The sequence below is a fragment of the Pelodiscus sinensis genome, chromosome 3, assembly GCF_052426305.1.
Source record: "Pelodiscus sinensis isolate ZL-2025 chromosome 3, ASM5242630v1, whole genome shotgun sequence".
In the NCBI taxonomy this organism is placed as follows: Eukaryota; Metazoa; Chordata; order Testudines; family Trionychidae; genus Pelodiscus; species Pelodiscus sinensis.
In genome coordinates, this window is record NC_143054.1 from 185740913 (window position 1) to 185762450 (window position 21538).

The 21538-nt window shown below is 42.5% G+C and overlaps 1 long non-coding RNA gene across 1 annotated transcript in view; it reads right to left on the minus strand.

Annotated features, from left to right (window-relative positions):
* The window catches only part of LOC106731379 (uncharacterized), a 306122-nt gene that overhangs the window by 283598 nt on the left and 986 nt on the right, over positions 1 to 21538 (minus strand). The window lies entirely within an intron of this gene.

Sequence of the window (21538 nt, forward strand, 5' to 3'; positions counted from 1 at the left end):
AGTTCGTGAAGAAGCTGTAGACCATTAATGGATTGATGGCAAGGAAGGTGCTTGATAACATATTGATGTGGTTTGGCAAAGCAAAGTACCGCACCATAATAATGGACTGTACTCCCAACATTAGTCACAGAGAAAAGATGTCATTTACAGTAAGATTTGTTGACGAAGAAGATGGCTGTATCCAAGTACCGGAACACTTTATTTGTTTCCAGTCTCCTGGATGACACTACTAGAAGAGGCCTAATAAAACTGTTTATGAATGCTTTTAACGAGAATACAATAAAGTTTAGGACCGCTGGAGCCAAGGCTACGACAATAGTGCGAACATGAAGGGAAGTAACAATGGTGTCCAGCCAACGATCCTTGTACTGAATCCAAGAGGTTCCTTCATGCTTTATGGCTGCCAGTCCCTCAACCTGGTTGTGTCAAATGCAGTATCATCATCTTTAGATTCAATATCTCTCTTCATACTACTGCAAAGTACACATGTCCTGTTTTCAGCATCAACTATTAGGTGTTACAAATTTAACTGTGAAGCTGATAAGTGACTCTCACTGGGATAGCCACAATGACAGCATAAGACCAATGAGGTACCAAGTGACTGAGGTTTACAACACCCTGATGGAAATGGCACAACTGAGTAAAGCTGAAGCCAGAATCTGCCACGAGACGCAAAGCCTGGCAAACCAGATTACTGACTTCAAATTTCTGTGGTTTGGCACAATTTCCTGTTCCAAGTAAATGTTGTAAGCAACATGTTACAAAACTCAGCTGATGGACATCACAACTGCTACTACTATGAGGAGAAACTGCCTGGATTTCATTTTGGCCTACAGAGACAATGGATATGCAGATGCCATCATTGCTGCCAAAGAAATGGCAGAAAAAACTTTGGAACTGTGTCTGTCTTCAAGGAGACTCATACTTGTTAGAAGAAGAGACAGTTTGGTTACGTAGGCAGAGATAAGGTGATGGGAAACTCAGAAAAAAAATTCACAAGGGATTTTTTTGTTGTTGCTCTCATTGACACTGCTCAAGTGTCTATGGAAGAAAGGTTCAAACAAATAAAGAACCACAAAAAATGGTTGTATGACTTGAGATAACTGCTGGCAGACAGGAAGCATTCCTGCACAAATGTACAGACTTTACCAGTTGCTGTCACATGGAGAATGTTTATGTCAAACTGGGCAACATCCATCACTCTTCCATAGAATCATAGAATACTAGAACTGGAAGGAACTTCGAGAGGTCATCAAGTTCAGTCCCTGGCCCTCACAGAAGGATCAAGCACCATCTAGATGATTGCTGACAGATACTTATCTAATCTACTCTTAAATATCTCCAATGATGGAGATTCCACAACCTCTCTAGGCAATTTATTTTAGTGTTTAACCACCTTGATAGGCAGTTTTTTCCTAATCTTCAACCTAAACCTCCCTTGCTACAATTTAAGCCCATTGCTTCTTGTTCTATCATCAGAGATCAGAGAGAATTTTTTTTCTCCCTCCTCCCTGTAACACCCTTTTAGATACTTGCAAACTGCTATCGTGTCCCCTCTCAGTCTTCTCTTTTGTAAACTAAAGAAATCCAATTCTTTCAGTCTTCCCTCATACATCATGTTTTCTAGACTTTCAGTCATTTTTGTCCTCTCCTCTGGACCCTCTCCAATTTCTCCTCATCTTTCCTGAAATTGTGGTGCCCAGAACTGGACACAGTACTCCAATTAATTAACACAGAGAAGAGTGGAAGAATTCCTTCTAGTCTCTTTTTCATAATACTCTTGTTAATACATCCCAAAATCATGTTTGCTTTTTTTGCAACAGTGTCACACTGTTGACTTATTTTTAGCTTATGGTCCACTATGACCTCTGCATTTCTTTCTGCAGTACTCCTTCTTAGACAGTTACTTCTCATTTTGTATGTGTGCAACTGCTGTTCCTTCCTAAATGGAGTACTTGGAATTTATCCTTATTAATGTTATCCTATGTATCTTAGACCATTTCTCCAAGTTTACCCGCTTTGCCATATGGAAAGCAATCCCCACATCAGATTGTCCAATTACTGGTTGAATATCTCTAGTCCGGCAACATCCGTGGTCCAATATAATTTTAGTTAGCTGGATGTCCACTTATCATTTACCTCTAAACGTCTTCTAAGAGCCCAGTAAGCAGTGGAAATGTTGGCAATGCTACTAGACAATATTGACCTGCTATGGTTCAGCAAATTCTCTGGTTTGGCAACAGTCAAGTCCCGAGAGTGCCGGACTAGAGAGGTTCAACCTGTAATTCATGATGCAGAGCTGAAAGACACTTTTCCTAAAGTGTGGCTAGCTTTGAAGATTCTGCTCAAACTGCCGGTCATGGTCATGAGTGAGAGTGCAACTTCTCAAAGGTCAGATTCATTAAACTATATCTGCAATAAAGATAGCCAATGAGAAACTGACATTGCTTACTATTTTAATCACTTGAAAATGCCATTGGTCAGTCTTTGATTCTCTCTGACGTTGTGCTTCAGTTCACGAGGGCAACGGCAAGAAAAGCAACCTAGGGTTAAAATTCTAACACAGTCATCTACTATAACACTATTTAATTCTGGTCCATCCAATCAATGCTGGTGTACAGTGCAATTTCTTAATGTTAGTACATTTCTATAAGTGTAGAAGAAACAATTTTTATTTGCTTATATATGGCCTGAATAAGTAAGGATGTACAGATCCTAGTGTGCAAATCTTTCATCTTAGATGGAAAGTGTGAATCCAAGACATTGAATGGGCTACAAATGCAAATAAATACGAGGTATTACAAGTTTGCCAATGTTGGGGGGAACCACAAAAGACACGCTTTACTTGGTACACCATTTGACCGTCTAGGCTGTAAGAACCCCACAGAAACAAGGCTGTAGGTGGAGGAGAATGAGGCTTTGTACTTCATACTCAGGGCATGAGGGAGCCATTTCTTCTTCCTCCAAAACATGGCCCAGAAAGCAGGGAAAGATTTTTTGTTTGGAGCCTCCTTTATCCCCAGAAATGCTGCTGGAGAGAGGTGGAGCATTTTTGTTTGCAGTACATCATCAGAGTGACAACACACTCTGGTGACTAGTTTTGAAGTCTATGAATCAGCTCCTGCTATCCAGCTTTTGTGCACCCGAAGGTCACAGAGTCAGTGCATAACTGTCTCTATGATACATTATTTCTCCCATTGATCCCGGGGCCAAAGGCCTGTCTCATAGTATAATCAAGAGCAGACAAGGGCTCATTCCAGTAGCCAGGGATTTGTAGGGCCCCTAATCATGCATCTGTCCCCAGCCATTTCACCTGCTCTAGGAACTGACGAAAGTGTGGTGTAGAAAGAGCTGCATTCCCGTGGCTCTGAGAATCCTTCATGGCTTTTTAACACAGCTTTAAGGTTCCAGCAGCACAAGTAGTATTACTGGGTATAGGACCTAACCCTGTGTTTATGAGGGTTAGAGAGTTACTATTTTTAAATGAAAATTTATACCCTACCAGTCACTTCACACATTTCTAATGCCTGGCAGAGTCCAGGGGACCTTTCTGATGTTGGTAATTCACCAGTGAGTAACTTCCTAACTGTCACACCTCCTCCCATGAACAGTTTATGTATCGTTTTATTTGGAAAGGATTACAGTCGCCTTCCTACTATAGATAGAGACGTTCATAAGAATTTGCATGCTGAGCTGTGAAGTACATACCGCCTCACACTATACATCTGAAAACCAGGATAAAAGTTATTGATTCCTCTCATTTTTATATTACAGAAATGAGATTGAAGGAACAGGGTATCTGTTTGCAGGTTCAAACAGTTTATAACAGAAAGACAGAGAGTGCGGGTTCTTTAGGAATTACATGCTATGGAGCCAGGGTTCCATTCCTGCTTCAGAAACTGACATCATACATTGATTGGAGGAAGCTAATTAATTTCCTTGTGCCTCAGTTTGATACCTGAAAAACCTGAAAACTAAGTAGAATATCTACCTCAAAGATGTTATAAAGCTTAGTTAGAATCATTCGCATGCCACGTTACTACCTCTTGCAATTTTATGGCGAGCATCATATTTTCTGTTGATCAGAAAGCCCCCCTCATTCTCAGCTTTCATTTAAAAAAAAAAGTGAACTAAGTGCAATCTAAAGGCTCAAAAAACAGAAAGAAAATGGGGGAAATGCATTTTTAAATCATGATTTTAGTCAATTCTTCTGATTTTGAACACTTTGGGTTGGGAAAAAAATACCATTATAGTGATTTAATTTTCCTGTTCAAATAATGTTTCTGCCATATTTGCACTTTCCTCTTCAACTGCATCAATACTTACACATGTATATGTATTTGCACATGCAAGACTGGGGTTTTGCACATGCAAAGAGCAGCATTAGGAGCTTTTCAGCACAATTAGCTAAATCCCCTTGAAAAGCTGGTTTGATTTACAAATAAATATGTTTGCCATCCACCAAATAATATTTAAATAAATTATTTTACCAACCAACAGACAAAAATGCGTATTTAGAGAAAGGAAAGTTCCTCTTTTAATTGCTCAACCTATTTCTATTTTTGTCTGAAACGAAATGCAAAATACTATTGGCGTTGGATGGCTCCCCTTTTTCACTGGCCAGCAAAGCCCCATCTGCAGTTCAGTGAGATCAGTAAACAATATAGGTTAAGTAACTAGTTACGAACATTTTCCTTGAGCTACAAAACTTTTAAACAAACAACAACAATTGTGATCGTAATAACCTCCCAGAGGTTAACAGCATGCAGGTGGTCAATCTGAATTAAATGCAAAACAGACGGTCGCTATATTATAAACTGTTGATTCTCCTAGAGATCACAGTTAAATTTGCTTCAGAAATTGGGTCTTCCTTTTCAAAATCCTTAACGAAACAACACATAAATGTCAAAATGACAAAAATAAGGAAGTGTGTCATAGACTAAGCATTTTAATGTCCTTTCTGGCTCATTTTTGCAGGCTGAACTGTCTGTGTTTACCACATTTGATGGCATCAGTACTTAGAGTGGCTGTGTGCATGTTTTTTTTTAATAGCTGAAATAAATGGAGATGGCCCATCAAGGACTTTTTGATAGCTACCCAAAACTTTACTGAGGGCTTGTATTTTAAAGCCTGGTATGATACATTTTATAGTTCATTTATGATACTACTTTGCTGACCTTATGAAATAGCGCAGGGTATTGTTAATGAGATATTGAACTGGAAACAGGTTCAAATCCAGCTTACTGGTGACTGAAAAGTATTATTAATATCCTTTCAGTGACCTTAGTAAAATACGTGGTGCACTCAGAGCAGTTCCTGTTAGACACACATGCATGTCGCAAACACCACTTATGCCAATAATTAGGCTTGGGGACTGAGATCTCCCAGCCTCAATGTTCAAGGCTGAGGCATGTAGTGGGAAGGTGGGCACATACATGTAGTGGGAAGGTGGGCACACTGCCAATATATGCTGCACCTATTCTGAAGAGAAGCAGAAATTTCCAGTTTCCAGGGCTGTCACCTGGACATTTTTCCTGCCTATTATATGTACTAAATTTTTACTTTTAAATTAGTTTAAGGCATGACAAAGAAAAGTGAAACAAAATGTAGGCAGGAGACATCAAAGAAGTCCTGTCTCTTAAGCACTGACTTGGGTAGGCTGAAGTGTGTGTTGTTTGAGGGAAGCGAATGTCACGGAAGCATCTGTCAAAACTAAGAAATCTTTTGGGTTCTTCTGCTCATTCACCAGTACCATCAGGGAGCACACTCATCTGCAAAATAACACCGCAAACTTCAAGACACATGGTAGTTCGGGGGAGGGGGTCGGAGGAAGGGGAGATGCAAGATACATTTTTCTGCAGGACTAACTTGCAGCATATATGGAAGCAGTCACAAAAGGCTCCATGGAAAAGCACCAGCAGTCCTGAAACCTGACACTGCTCAGAGATTCACATTCAAGTTGAATGTCCGCCAGTAAATAAATACAAATCTGTTGTCAGGGTGTTTCACAATGACTAACTCTTTCAAAGTACTAATACTCATTCCCCGATGAAGCAATATCCCTCAAGGTACAATCATTTCTAAAAGTAGCCTACAACTCTGCAAAAATCATTCCAGTTCTCAAGTGCTGCACCTTATTGTGGAATGAGTCACAGGCAGTTTCAGTACCTTAATGCAGCTAATAAGGAGGAGCCAGTTAGCCCTGCAGCCACTGCAGCTAAAGAATGGGTGTGTGGTAAGGTCAAGAATACACCATGTCCAAAAATTCTCCACTAATTATCAAAGCAAATAAATAGAAGCAATCAAATTAGGATGTTATATCCTCTGACTTACTATCCTGGCGCCACTGGGGCACTAGGTGTTTTTTTTTTAAACACCTTCCACGTTTACAGAACATAGTGGGTCTCCCATTTATGTAAATCTATTCAAGTACAAATATCTTAGCCAGCAAAGGAGAATAAATACATATTTTGAGAAAGCTGAGGTCTGAAAAAGATAGAGAAAGGAAATGGCCTTTTCAAAGCCACTGACATGTGGCACAGGGAAGTCCAAACTTTCATTAAGCACCCATCTATTTTCCTTGCCGTGTTCATGATGCACACTTCTTAATTTCAGCTGGGTGAGCACAGAGATTAAACCTGAAAGGTTCACTGTTAAAATCAATAGCAGTGCTTTGTGCGAGGAATGGAAGGAACAGGGTTTTGTCTCTCACCTAGAGCGATGGAGCCCTGAATGCTTAATGATGCAATGATTCTGTTCCGAACAGAAACTCTGGCTCCAAACACAAGGCCAGAACATGAAGTACTGCGCTACTATGACAGAACGAAACATTTTTAAGACTATTCAGCCTCATTCCACATTACCTTCTAGGGATATATTATGACATTTAGGGGAAGAAAGTGTGTTTTTGAATACATTGTATAGTGTTTCATAACTTGATTTAAATCAATTATACCATCTCTCACTGGAACATTCATAAGCTCAAAAAATAAAACATGTAAATGGAAACAGCTGCTGTGAATACTCTTTCCCTGGGATGGATTTCACTTGAACTCAATCAGCTCTCTCTTTGTAACAGGTAGTTATCATGCCGGACTAGAATGGAGAGTACAGAGCACTACAAGAGATAACGCAAAGTAACTAATTAAGTTAGGAAACAAGCAGAAGAATTAAAGTTTTTTTTTCCCTGCTGGCTTGCCTGAGCCTGAACCCTGTGCAGGAATTAATTAATTCCTTTGGGGTAATCAGGGAAACTGAGGTAGATTTAGGTATTCCAATAAAAATAATAATTTATTATTATTTTTAACTAAATTGCATAATCTTTCTGATTTATCCCAGCTTGAAGTCCTGCTGTGCCCTCCAGCACAGATGTCTACAGCCTTGGTTATGAAGAATAATTGCAAAAAGAGTGAAACATGCAACTAGATCTCTAAATTCTTTAATCTCCAAGTATAATTTATGTCTAGGTTTTGGCATCATTCCGTTAAAAAGATTATTTGTAACTGAATATCACATCTCAATGCCGGGATATCATGACAAGTTGTTTAGTATATTAGAATGCATCAACAGAGTGAAATCTAGGCCCCATTGAAATCTATGGGAGTTTTGCCAATGACTTTAATGGGGCCAGGATTTTATCTATGAAGTTTTCAACAGTCCACGTAGTCCAGCACTGTGGTTGGTATTTTAGTATTTCTGATTTCCTATACAGCACTTCAGAAAATGTGTTGAGATATGATTATATATTTAAGTTCCAGACCCACAAAATCTTATGCCCTAATAAATCTGTTAGTCTCTAAGGAGCCACAGGACTCCGTGTTATTTTTATGAAAATAAAGTACACTATACAGTAACAATGCGGAGTCCTGTGGCACCTTAGCCTATGTCCACACTGCCAAGTTATTTTGAAATAAGTTATTTCGACATAACTCCCAAAATAACTATTTTGAAATAAGTCTATTCCTCTTTATCAATAGAACTTATTATTTCAAAATAATAAGCCCCTTACTTCAAAATAACAAGCTTAGAAGTGTGGATGCTCGTCATGTTATTTCAAAATAAGGGAAGTTATTTTGAAATGACTTCCCAATGTAGACGTGCTCTCTGAGACTAACTTATATATATATATATTAGTGTCATGAGCTTTCATGGCAAAACCCACTTCATCTATATTTTGTTAGTCTCTGAGGTACCAAATGACTACTCCTTGTATTTGAAGTAGCAGACTAAAACCGCTACTCTTCTGAGACTATGTAGTAAGACTAAGGTTCTAGCTTCCATTAACAAAAGCAAGCTTCTAATTTAACTCACTCTGTCAGGCTATACATAGCTTTCAACCTTGAGGGATGTGCATGCATCAAGGGCAGCACAGAGTATACATTTTACAATGGCAGCAGATGAGCATTGAATGTATCATACTCAGATTGGAGGTAAGACTGTAATGACAGCCTTTACTCTCAAGTTTCCTGCTTTTGTCAATTTTAAACCAAACTGAATTTCATTCCTTTTTGTTATTTTTAGCGGATATATTTCTTAAAAATGAGCTCAAAATATGGCTCTCCGCCAACTTTAGATTAAACTATGCCAAGATTCTGCAAGGGGTTGCTTTATGATGCATCAAAGTAAGCCATGGCTCAAATACGTCGAGATGTGTCAAAAAGGCACCAGGTATCACTTATTCAGCGTGACACCGCCTCGAGGCACTACCATGTGGAAACATGACACAATATATCTTGGGTGCTCCTTCAAAAAGGAGATACTGCCATAGGATATCAGCATTATCAAAACATTGTGAAAAGAAACTTTGATACCAATTTTCTTCACAGTAATACAGAAGGACTGTGCCATTCTACAGATGTACCAATTTTTGATGAGGAAGCACTCCATTAATTTGGTAAGTGGTCCAGGGCCACACTCTTCCATGATAGTGGTCTGGCATGGAGGTTGGGTTCAAAAGGGAGGTTGGAGTAAGAAATTGGGCTGCAGGAGCGGGTGAGGGATCTGGGAGGGAGTTTAGGTGACAGAGGGGTTTGTGACCTGGGGCAGGAGACTGAGGTATAAGAGGGGGTGCAGCGTCTGTGAGGGGGGTTGTGACCTGGAGGAGCAGTGTAGGAGGGGATGCAGGCATTTGGGCTGTGACTGGAGTAGAGGATTAGGGTGCAAGGTCTGGGAAGGGGTTGCAACCGGAAGGAGGGGTGTATGAGGAGATGCAAGGTTTGAGAGGGAGTATGGATGCAGGAGCAAGGGTGCAGAAGGTTTGGGGTATGGGTGCAGGGGGGCAGAGGGTTGGGGGAGAGAGAGGGTGGGATGCCAATGGAAGACTCTGGCCGGGAGGCGCTTACCTGGACAGCTCCAGGGTGTCTCAACCAGACAAGGGCCATGTATGCTGCGAGCCCAGGGAGGGGTATCTCACGTGCTACCTATGCTGCAAATAGGCCACTCCTGTTGGATGGAAACCAGCCAATGGGAGTTGCAAGTCTGTGCTGGATAGAGGCTACACACGCTGCCCCTGCCCCCTCCTCCCACTGGGCTCACAGTATTCAGAGAACTGCTCTGAGCAGCCTGCAGGTGCAGAACAGGCAGAGAGCCAAGCTGAGGTTCCCCCTGCACCTGTGAGCTGTATTTTGCCTGCCTGGGGCATAGAGTGTATGTGGGTCTCTCAATATAAAGAGCCTCTGAAGTACTGTATTAGGTCTCTGTAGTGAGGTGGAGTGGCCTCCCACCCAACATGAGGGTGAGGGACCACTAGACTCCCCCTACTAGGCGGAGCCAAGCACTCCCTGCCCCGCATCGCCATAAATACCAGGGTGGGGCAGGCAGTATAAATGGAGCGCTCTGCAGCATGGCCTAGTGGGAGCCGGGGAAGGAGACAGATGTCTCCACTCTGCTGCAGAACCCTGGAGCTGAACCTGTGCTGTCACACCCTGCTCCCAAGAGGACAGTGACCCTGGTAGAGGAGTTGCCAGAACCGCCTGCTGCTGAGCACCCAAAGGAACCAGAGGACCTGTAGACTACAGACAGGCCTGCCCAGTCTAGGTAGGAAGTAACCCTGGGAAACCAGACTGTAACCTGGTTTTGCTGCTGTAGCATGAGTCAGCATGTTTCGATTAGACCAAGGGTGAGCAAAAAGGCCTTCATGGGCCAGATCCGACCTGCCGCTCCCCCACCCCTAGGCTAATTAGAGCCTGGGGGTGGGGGAAGCACACAAAGTTTCCTCCGCCCTGCCAGGAGCAGGTAGCACTTTGAAGTGCCGTGTGCTCCTGGTAGGGCGGAAGGAGACTTCACACGCCGTGCTCCCCCGCCCCCAAACCCTGATCAGCCTTGGGGTGGGGAAGCATGTGAAGTTTCCTCCCCCTTACCCCCGCCCTGCCAGGAGCACGTAGCACTTCAAAGTGCCATGTGCTCCTCACAGGGTGAGAGGAGGCGTCGCACGCTCCCCTGCCCCCAGGCCAATCAGAGCTTGGGGACAGGGGAGTGCATGAAGCCTCCTCCACCTAGCCCCCGCCCTGCAAGGTGCACGCGGCACTTAGAAGAGTTCCACATGCTCTTAGCAGGGTGGAGGAAAGTTTGTGTGCTCCCCTTTAAAGTGCAGCACTTCAAAGTGCTACGTGTCCCAGCAGGGTGGAGGAAACTTCATGCGCTTCCCCTGCCCCCAGGTCTTAATTGGCCTGGGGGTGGGGGTGCATGCGAAGCCTCTTCCTGCCCTGCCAGGGCATGGGTGCAAAGTGGGAAGTGGGGGGAGGGTAAAGGGGTTCCCTCACCCTAGACCAATCATGGACTGTGGGTGGGGAAGCCCAGAAGCATCCTGGCCCCGCCCCTTCTGGCCAAAAATTATTGCCCACCCCTGGATTAGACCCTAATTGCTCACTCAGTGGTGGATCATTCTGCCACTCCACGGGCCCTGGGCTGGGACATAGTGGAGGCACTTCCCCCTACAACTCCAACTTGGGAGTGGCAGCCTTCCCAGAGTAGTCCAAGGGGCTTACCTTCACTGGCAGGCTGCCCACATTGAGATGTTAGACTCTTTTGTTGCTCTGCCTGGTCTGAGAATCGGGGTGCCCTGGGCATTTACTTGTCCCACGCTGAGTTTGCTGGCTGCTATAGCCAGAAGGCTTAGGCTAACACTGGGTCCCTGCTCTGCCCTGCCCGAAGCACCCAGGCCTCAGACTGTTAATTGCTGTCAGCTGCAGCCTGGAAGCTGTGAGCTAAAAAGACTGCTTATGCTCTGCCCCATTCCCAGGCCAGAGGCTTAGATTGTTAATTACTGCCAGCCCAGCCAAGGGACTGGCGGCTAAACATCACTCAGTGTCCACGGAAGGGACAGGCAGAGCTTCAGACTGTAATTGCTTGTTTGTCTCTGCTAAGCAGCCACAGAACTAGAGTCTGCTTACCGCTCCACCCCACCTGTAAGTTGCCCTAGTGCTGTTGCCTGATACTGTGAGGTCCAAGCCCTCCCTCCCCATTTGAGGGCGAAGGACCCACCACAGACTCACTTAAATTTAAAAAAGAACATTGTTGCAACTGTGTTGGTCTCAGGATATGAGAGACACGAGGTAGGTGAGGTAATACCTATTATTGGCTCAAAGGGTGGTCCAAGAGAAGATATCACCTCACCCACCTTGTCTCTTTAAAGACACACACACTTATTTATTTCTTCTTCTTTAATTATAAATATGAACATATTCTCACCACACTACGCGAGACAGTAAGGGAGTACCTTATTTTACAGATGGGGAACTGAGGGCAGAGGAGCTAATGGACAGATTTTAGAAGGGATTTAGCCACTTTTGAGTGCCGCTTGGTGCATAGTGTGATATTCAAAAGTACCTGGGTACCTAATTTAAAATCAAAGATAGTTGGGTGCATAGTGGATTTTCAAAGGTACCACAGTGCCTATCTGCCCAATTAGGCACCTAAATAAAAAGCGAGTAGCCCAAGGCCAAACAGGAAGTCTGTGACAGAGCATTGGCATGAACCCAAATTGCCCATGTTCTAGGCTAGTGCTCAGTGGGCCATCCTACCTCTCATTAAGAGCAAATTACTTCTAATTAGATACTTATTTAATTGATTATGGTGTAGAAATGTATACGAAAACAGCAAATTGACTAGAGGTCAGCATGAATAATATTATATTTAATTTCAGTACTTTGGCACAACCTTCACATGCAATAAGTATTTACTGAATGGTCTAAACTGACATAATGACTCAACAGCCGTTACTGTGTATTTAATAAGCAAGTGGCTCAGGCTAATAAATTTAAAGTGACGCCACTCATAGTGTAAACAGGTGACACCATGAGTCTGTTTGTGGGGTTAAGATGACATAATTCTCATGTCACACAATACTCCAAAGGTTTTACCCTGCTGACAGTGACTAAGAAATCTACCAACATACTGAGAAAAATTAAACTCAAAGATCCTGCTCATATGGAAGAAAAATAAAACCAAACTTAACTGCAAAGTCTGGGCAAAGAAACTTAGCTGCATTTTTCACTGAGGGGGGTAAAATGAGGTGGAAGAGGTTATTTTCCATGTCCTAAAAAGACTTAATGAAAATGTAGATGCCATTCTTACAATATTCAGGAAAACCACTAGCAAATTAATCTAAGACAATTTTGGTCAAGAGCTAGTCACTGCTGTAAATCCTGACTGATAAATATACGCTTGTTAAAGATTAACCCAATCTTTGAAGACAAAAAGGGCTGTTGTTTTTTTGGTTTTGTAAATAACCTCCTTCTTCACAAATGGAAAGTTTTTCACCCGTAACTAACCTCCCAGCAATGTTGCCTCTGTAGACACACATTTGATGAAAGTCTCATACGTCAGGTGCTTTAAAATGTTAGGCTACGTCCTTCTTTTCTTACCACTGTTTAACACACTGTCAAAGTCCTGGATCCTAGATCAACAAGTCATGTCAAGTTAAAGTGTGAAGGGGGCTCCAAAAAACAACAATACAGTTTTCACAAAGACATTTCTGAAGCATGCCACTGAAATAGATCTAGCTGCATGGACCTTCCAGCCACCTGTTACTGCAACATTTTTCACAAGATTGGTTCTCCAGCCTAACCCATTTAGAAAAATCTCTGTTTGGAGATGGGTTCCCATTAAACTTATACCCAAATGTCTCAGCCAACCTTAGAGACTTACAAAGAGGTTTTGTCCTATCAGCATCTAAATTAGGTAATCTAAGTGCCCTGGATAAACTGTGAGGTTTTGAGAAGTTGTCTGAATAATTAAAGAATTTATGGCAATGGAATCCGGGGACCACTGGTTACTAGTTAGTGTCCAGGCAAAATATGGCATATTTCCTATGGATAGCCCTGTACAAATGTGGAAACATGCAACTCAAGTCAAGAGCTCTGAACAAGATTTGTGAATTCAGGGAGGGATAACAGCCACTAGTGCCAACATATGGAACCTGTATCTGCAAATGCACCTCTTCAGATAAATGACAACTAATACAGGGCACAGACTCTATCTCATCAGGATTAGGGAATACTGGGAGTAAATCCTTCATTCATTACAGAAGCAACCTCACCTCTTCATAGTTTCTCATGAGATGTAACTCTGAAAAGAGGTGTAGGAAGGGGACGTTTCTCCATGTCCCCAGGCTGACCTACAAATTACACAGCTGAAATCTCAGGTGAAGCTGAAGGGGCCCTTGCTAATCTTTTGAGCCTGGACTCTTCTTTAGGATTAAAGGCAAACTCAGAAGAGGAATCTCTGATCTCATATGGAACTGAACACACTAAGATCTGAGACCACACTACAAAATCCCTGAAAAATACAGAATGAAAGACTATTATCTTTTCTACTTTAACTCCTTCCTCCCTACACAACCTTCTAGTTTTGGCTCTTAGCAGAAGCTGGATTTTTTTTTTCCAAAAAGAGAGATACTCTCATTATTTTTACCAGGTTGAAATCAGGAAGTATTGGAACCTCAAGAGTAGTTGGATTTTTCAACCTGGTCTAGGCTCTAAAATTACTCCCAAAGTTGAATTTGTAAGTGATGCATCCACACTACCATGCCCCTTATTCCGGAACAAGGAGCCTCAGAATTCAAACTCTGCAGTCCTGTTGTTCATGAGGAGTAACACTACTCCTGAACTTGTAAGTCTAGGTGTGGATGCTCCAGTGCAGCTAATTCAAACTTATCGGCCTCCAGGAGGCCTCCCACAACTCCCCAGAGTGCTTCCTGGGGCTCTGAGTCTGAGGTAGCGCGTCCACATTAATGGAGCCTGCCTCAGATGACATTCGATTCTTCTCCGTAGTGAGGACACGGAACATCGAATTTGTAAAATATGGTTTCCAGAAGTCAAACTTAGTAGATTCAGAGTAATCTCCTAGTGTAGACATGGCCTCAGAGACTTAAATAAGCCTGGATGCTCATTTGAAACAGCCCAATAGCATTCACCTGTCACCAATTAAGAGCTGTGCAAATTATTTCTCACCCCTTCATGAAACTGGTGAAATTTTAAATCACAAACTTTATTGAGGTCACCATGATCCCATAGGCTTAGAGTCTCACGAATTTCTTGTCTCAGGTAATCAAAGTGACTCTGCCAACATGATTAGAATACCCACACAAAACCAAGACAATCAAACATAATCAGTTAACTGTGAGTGAAACCACAAAGCAGACAGCAAATACCACTGCAATTGTTCATTGTCTCAAACAATTACCACTGCAGTTCTTACAACTCTTGTGATCTACAAGAGAGTCTCATAACTCATGGTGATTGTGTTGCTGCAGTTCAACATTATTCCCATGTATACTGTGACGCTACATTGTGACATATGTGTATAACAATGTGCCATATTTAATATCTTCAGTAGAGCAAGCACCAAAATACTCTCACAACAATAGACATGCAAACCCAGCACTGGACTACATTTGTTTAACAGCTCAGGGGGTAACATTCCAAAACAGCATCTGCTTTGGCCCTGGAAGTGACTTTAAAAAAAAAATCCAAAAAGATCACAGCTTCTAACATACCAGGAAAATTTAAAGAACAAATTAACATATGACTCACCTGCCTGTGGTTTGTCCAAGGGTTTTGTTATCAGTAACACAGAATCCAGTGTTGCAAAAGCATTACAAGCTGGCCAGCCCATCTGCACACCATGCTGCTTCAGAAACTTACTGAAATATGGCTTCCTTAAGGATGAGGATAATATCCTACTGTGGCTTGCAGAAACCATCGCAGCTGGACAGGAAAGGCCCATAAAATTCCCCACAAGTTGTGTGAGAAGAGGGCCAACTCTCAGTTTCTCCTAGGAGTTTCCCCCTCTAAATTGTGGCTCAAAGCTGGGCACATAGGGCTGCCACCTTCTCACCAGAAGAACAGTTCACCAAATAATATAACAGTGGCAGCTTCCTTAAATAACTAGAAGCAACAAGCAGCACAAGAAGATATTTGCACAGATTTCAGAAGTGAAAATATGGCCTACCCTGTTCCTATCCTACTGTCCTCTTCCTTCGCCTGCCAGCATCTGCTGTTCAGAATGCAAGTTTGGAGCAGCCAAGAACGCTGTAGCTAACACAAAAGTCATGATTGACACCCTTGAAGATAATCATGGAAAATTCCTATCCAGAAGGTACTGCTTTCTGCTCTTGCCACAGCCAAAGAAGCTGATGTAGCTTCTGACACTGACAAGTGCCATGTGTAATATCAATTGAAAGTGAGAGGCTACAATGAAATCCTCAGCACATCAATCATGCCATGGAAACAAAGCAGCACATACAGTATGAGCCCAGACTGAGTTAAAGATAGAAAAGGCAAAAGCATAGCCTGGCATTAATATACTCCTAAATATGTATGCTGAGGTTTGTTTCCTTTTTTATCAGTCTTGACAAAGTGAAGATGAGGCAGAGGCAGGACAGCTCTCCCATATTAAGTTCATTTGGCTGAAGGCTGGACTGGTGGGAACATGAGGGGAAAAGCACTGGTAAAATACATAATGAACATCCTGGAATAGAAGAGTATTGGCAACTGCCAATGCCATCAAACAGAGTTGCTCAAATACATCCCATACATCTTGTTGTTCCACCCTTGGCTGGAGAACAGGCCCATCTCCTCCCACTGCCACATCCAGTCCTTATTCCATGACTATAGGGATGTTAAATATTGATTAATTGAATAGTTGAATCACCTCATGAATTCTTATCAGTTACTCAACTATTCTATAGTCCCCGGGGGAGAGGCCGGCAACCAATGCACTCTGGCCCAACTCACAAGGAGCCCCCTGCCACTCCACACTGCTGCCTCTGTATCAGAGACAGCAGTGCAGGGTGCCAGGCAGGAGCTGGTCTGCAAGGGGAGTCAGTTTAAAAACCAGCTCCCCTCAGACCGGCTGCCTGTCGCCCGGTGCTGCTGCCTCTGTATCAGAGCCAGCAGCCCAGACTGGCAGCAACTCCTGTCCAGGGGGGATGCCTGAGCTCCCAGACCTGGCACAAGCCAGGGCTGAGACGGACTGCCTGCCCGCCTGGCTCCTAATACACCTTAAATGCACAGCCGCAGCAGGGATAGGTCCCGGACCCAGCATGAACCAGGATTAAGCCAGGCTGCTTGCTTGCCTGGCTCTGAATACACTTTAAAAGCAGAGCCACAGCAGGGGCAGGTCCTGGACCCATTGCAAGCCAGGACTGATCCAGGCTGCTGGACAGCCTGCTAAAAAATGTGCTAGCAGGGGGCGGGAGGGGGCATGTAGTCTATAGCATTAACTGACTACAGTACTACTTGACTGGCCTCAATATTAACTAGCATTATCCAGGATGGTTTATATAGGGTTCAGGTCTCACAGATGCATGCTAAAAAAATCTAAAGGGGCTTGTCTTCTGGAGTGTATACCGACAAATCAGTCAGCATAGAGAGCCATGGGAAAGAACCTTTAGTACATCCAGTTCAGTCCAGGAAAGAACCTTTAGCACATTTAACTTTAAACACAGGAGTTGTCCCACTGACTTCAGTGGAGTTCTAAAGAAGCCTAAGTCCTCTGCTACATCAGCATTTTGCAGGATTAAGCCAAGAGCAGGAATATCTATAAGAATACCCATGAGCACCACCTCCTCGTCTCTCTACCCAGCTGGTGTTTGTTTTTAGTGACAGAGCAACTCCTCAGTTCTAAACAATGGCTGCAAGAAGTAGGTATTCCAATGAGTTTCCAGAAGCATTTCGTTTTCCCCACTCTCTCTCTTTCACAGAAATAAGTGCTCAAATGGCAAACTAAGTGCACCTTTCTTCAGCTCTGGAGAAAGTGAGAGAATAAGGAAGGGGAGCTTATAAACACGAGAGAGAGAATCAGGCTCCTTTTCCCATGGTGCATCTGCATTTGAGAAGACAAAAGAAGCTAATTCTTTCTGACTTCTGTTTTGGACCATGACACAATGGGGTGTTTAGGCTGTTTGGTGTCTTTGCAGTTCTCACAAGTGAGCCCAGAGCAGGAAATCTGGTACATAATTGGATCTGGTACATAATAGGATCTCCACTGTAAAAGCAACCTGCCAAATTATTTTAATTTTTAAAATATGCAAAATGCCAATGGAACCCAGAAGCTGGTAACACCACATTTTTCTGTAGTCTCTCCCTAGCTCACCAGTGACAGACTGCCTTTGCTTGAAATGCTTTCTGTGGAGTTATCCAAACTTTAAGCAGGGTTAAAGTGAACTTTTCAATAAACCTTTTAAATAAATGCTTTGTCACATTTACAATGAAAAATGGAATGTACCTATGCATTGACTATAAAACTCCATGCTATACAGTATATAAAGCCTTCTACAAATGTTGAAGAGAACCTTTCAACTTTGATTCACTTAGCCCAAAAGGCATGGAAATAATGTTAATCCTCTTGTTTACTGTTACACCCATAAAAGAAAGAGAATTCACAGATCAATATCAAACCTAGACACTAAAGGAAATTATTTGGCAACTTAAAAATGGAAGGTTTTAGAGGTCAGACACTTAAATACAGTTCTTGTTAACTGAATTGGAAAGCACATATTTTTCTGTTTTTTGTTTTAAATGCATACGCATTTTTGTTTGCCTTTGAAGTTGAATAATAGTAACAATGATGACAAAGCTGTTTTTATCAAGCAAAATGATTGGGGCTCCACAAAAACTATTTAAAAGATACCGCAAAATACAATTAAAAAATGGACAAATATAGGCCACCTTAGCGCCAGCGGATAAAGCTCTGTTTGCAGGGTCTTCTTTAAAACTGGAGGAGAATGCACATCCCCAGTGACACATTTTTGAGTTACCTGTGACAAACATATACCCCCTCACTAATCTGAGGACCATGAGCCTATCCACTACTGTAGACTAACTTTCGCACTTGTGGGAAACCTCATTAACTTCAAAGGGACTCTGCTGGGTAAAGATGGGCACCCAAAAATGCAGACATTCAAAATTAAAGAATACTTTACAACACTGGGGCTACGTCTAGACTGAATCCCTCTGTCGACAGAAGAATGCAAATCAAGCACATCGAAATTGCTAATGAAGCTGGGATTTAAATATCCCATGCTTCATTAGCATAAACATGGCCACCACTTTTTTTTAAAACTGAGGTTTTTTTTGAAAAAAAATGGAGGTCTAGATGCGGACCTGTTGAAAATGAACCCTTTTTCAACAGATCCTGTATTCCTCAAAAATTGAGGTTTACAGGATCTGTCGATAAAGGGTTTATTTTTGACACATCCGCGTCTAGACTGCCGTTTTTTCAAAAAACCTCCATTTCGAAAAAAGCGATGGCCATGTTTATGCTAATGAAGTGCGGGATATTTAAATCCCTGCTTCATTAGCAATTTCGATGTGCCTAATCTACATCTGTCAACAGAGGGACGCATTATAGACACACCCTAAGGCTGTGTTTACACTTGAAATGCTAGAGCTATACTGTTCAGCTGCAGTATTTCAGGGTAGACAAACTCTACAGGAATGGGAGCGGTTCTCTTGTCACTGTAGCTAATCCACTTCCCTGAGGTGTAGTAACTAGGCAGATGGAAGAATTCTTCAGTTAACTTAGACCAGGGATATAGTAAGTCAGGATAGCTACATCTCTCAGAGGGGTGGATTTCTTCATACCCTCAATCGACATATCTATGCCAATGTAAGTTCCCAGTGTAGACCAGCCCTCAGCACTAAATCAAAAGCAAGCTTGCTTGCTACATGAAAGAAGCGCTGGGATTATAGGTGGGTTCCAAGACTGGGAAAAGCTTCCCTATGCCAGTGACACAAGGAGAAAACCCTGCAATTCTGAGTCAGGCAAACTCCCTTTGAAATTTGCAGCTGATGCGTTGCCTTACTGGAAGTCAGTGCAAAGGACATGTGAGTGTAATATTTTCATGAATCCACAGATTAAACTAAGTCTACTACTGTGTGACACTTGTCAAGTTTGGGTTCTCTAGGCCAGGCCTCCAGCGAGATCTACCTCAGCAACCTCACCAGGTCACATGGATAGCAACAAGGCTTATCTGCCAATAAAATGGAGCTTGTCATAGTCCAGCACTCAACACAATATATGGGCATCACACCGCACCCAGACCACACCCATGCCACTCCCAGAGCACAAACAATACCAAATATGGTAATAGGCAATAACATAAAAACCCCTGAGCCCTAAGATCGGGGAGGACTCCCTCTGCAAATGGCACCTTTTCATTTATTGGAAAAAATTCTTAAGCAACAGCTGCTAGCTCCTCCAATGCTACAGGCCCAATGTTTCCACTTGTAGAACTGCATTTTGTTTCATTTCTTTGTGTGGCATGTTGGATTTTTGCTATAACAACAGCCCCCCAACCCTCCAAATTACCACATAAGCTTATTGTGGCTTTGTTGAACTACAGTAATTTGCCAGGAATAATATGCCATTGTGTCACACACCAATAGAAGTGCCTGAGATAATGAATGCCCAATTCCTTGCCCCTTCTCCCTCCTCCAAATTTGTATCACCATTGTATTTAATTTTCATGGTGCAGTGGTAGACACTTGACATGTTGGTCAATGTATTGTCAGAAGGCATTCACATATCATGTGATGGGCTTGGTGAGACCAAGAGCCTAAACAGAATGTATGAGAATAGAATAGTCAGGAACAGAAAATATTCTTTGTCTGAAGCCCAGTGTATTTTATGCTCATGAAATGTAAAATCTGTATTCATTCATTCGTTATATTGAACTATATGTGTCAACTGTATTCATTATGCCAGTACAGCACTAGAGTACAGCTCTGAGTACTGAATCCAGCTTTCTCAATTACTGGATCATGGTTGGAGAGTAAAACTGAAGAAACAGCTACTGAGGAATATGAGTACGTTTTTGAGATAGTACCTTGTAATTCAGATGAAATAAAGTATTTATATTCTAGAGTATGGCACAGCAAATGGAATCTGAAAATATAAGACCATTTACTGAACATAAAATACCGTGAAGGAAGATCTTCAATTATCTTATTATTTTCCAACTCTGAGATGTCATCTCTCCAAAGAACAGTTTCAGGAGACCCTGCAAAACATACCAGACCTTCAAGAATGCTTCTCAAATGCTTAGATGCTTATGAACTCAGAGTGTATTCCTCTCTTCTGATTGATGCCCTCACAATGAAACCTCAGGAGGCAGAAACCGACTTCAAATAAAATTGTAAGAGTTGAATTTGCCCTGCTGTGGGATTTTATGTTCTCTACATGGCTGGTGAAGTCTAGAGAGGAATTTCTAGCCTCTGTCCCAGAAGCTGAGTTTCAGCAGCATGTACTAAGTAGCTGAGAAGCAATAGCAAAGGAGAAGGAAGACCTACTGAACTGCATTAGGAGAAGGAGCTATGTATGGGTTTGAGATTTCTCTTCTTGAGGCTGCCAGAGTTTCAGGTTGCTCTCATAATCTGACGGATTTCTCTCAAATCTGAGCTACTGCCCTCACAACCAATACCCATATAGGGTTGCCAGGTGTCCGGTAAAAAAACAACAACTGTTCTTCTCAGACGGAAGGATGCTTGGGACATTCTTCCCCTGCCACGTGTGGCAGGGGGAGAGCATGGGGATTTAAAGGTGCAGTGACTCTTCTTTTTGTGTGTGTTTTTTTTTTCCAGCAACTTTGGTCCTTCTTCCTCCCTTCCCCCCTCAACCAATTTTTTCCCCCACCATGTTTGGTATTTTTTGTGAAAGTATCTGACAACCCTATCCACATATTTTAGTCCAAGTTGAGAGTCTTCCTGGATCGGCAAGTATCAGATGGCCTAGTGAACCTATTTAAGAAATATTCCCATGCCCTGCTTAAAATTTGTGTTAGAAAAGTGGGTCCCACAATAGAAGGCTCTGGATATGAATGACCCTTCTACACCAGACACACAGACAGACAAGGAGCCATGTTCTGAGGAAACAAGGAGGCCAAGTGCATCATACCCAGGATCCCAATAGCCTGACAGCACTGCAACACATCTAGAGCCTTTCCTATGTTGGGCCCTGGAGACAGAGCATGTTCTTTAGGTTCTCTTCCTCAAAGCATTTCAAAGCCTTTTAATGTGTCTTCCTTTTCAGAGAAGCA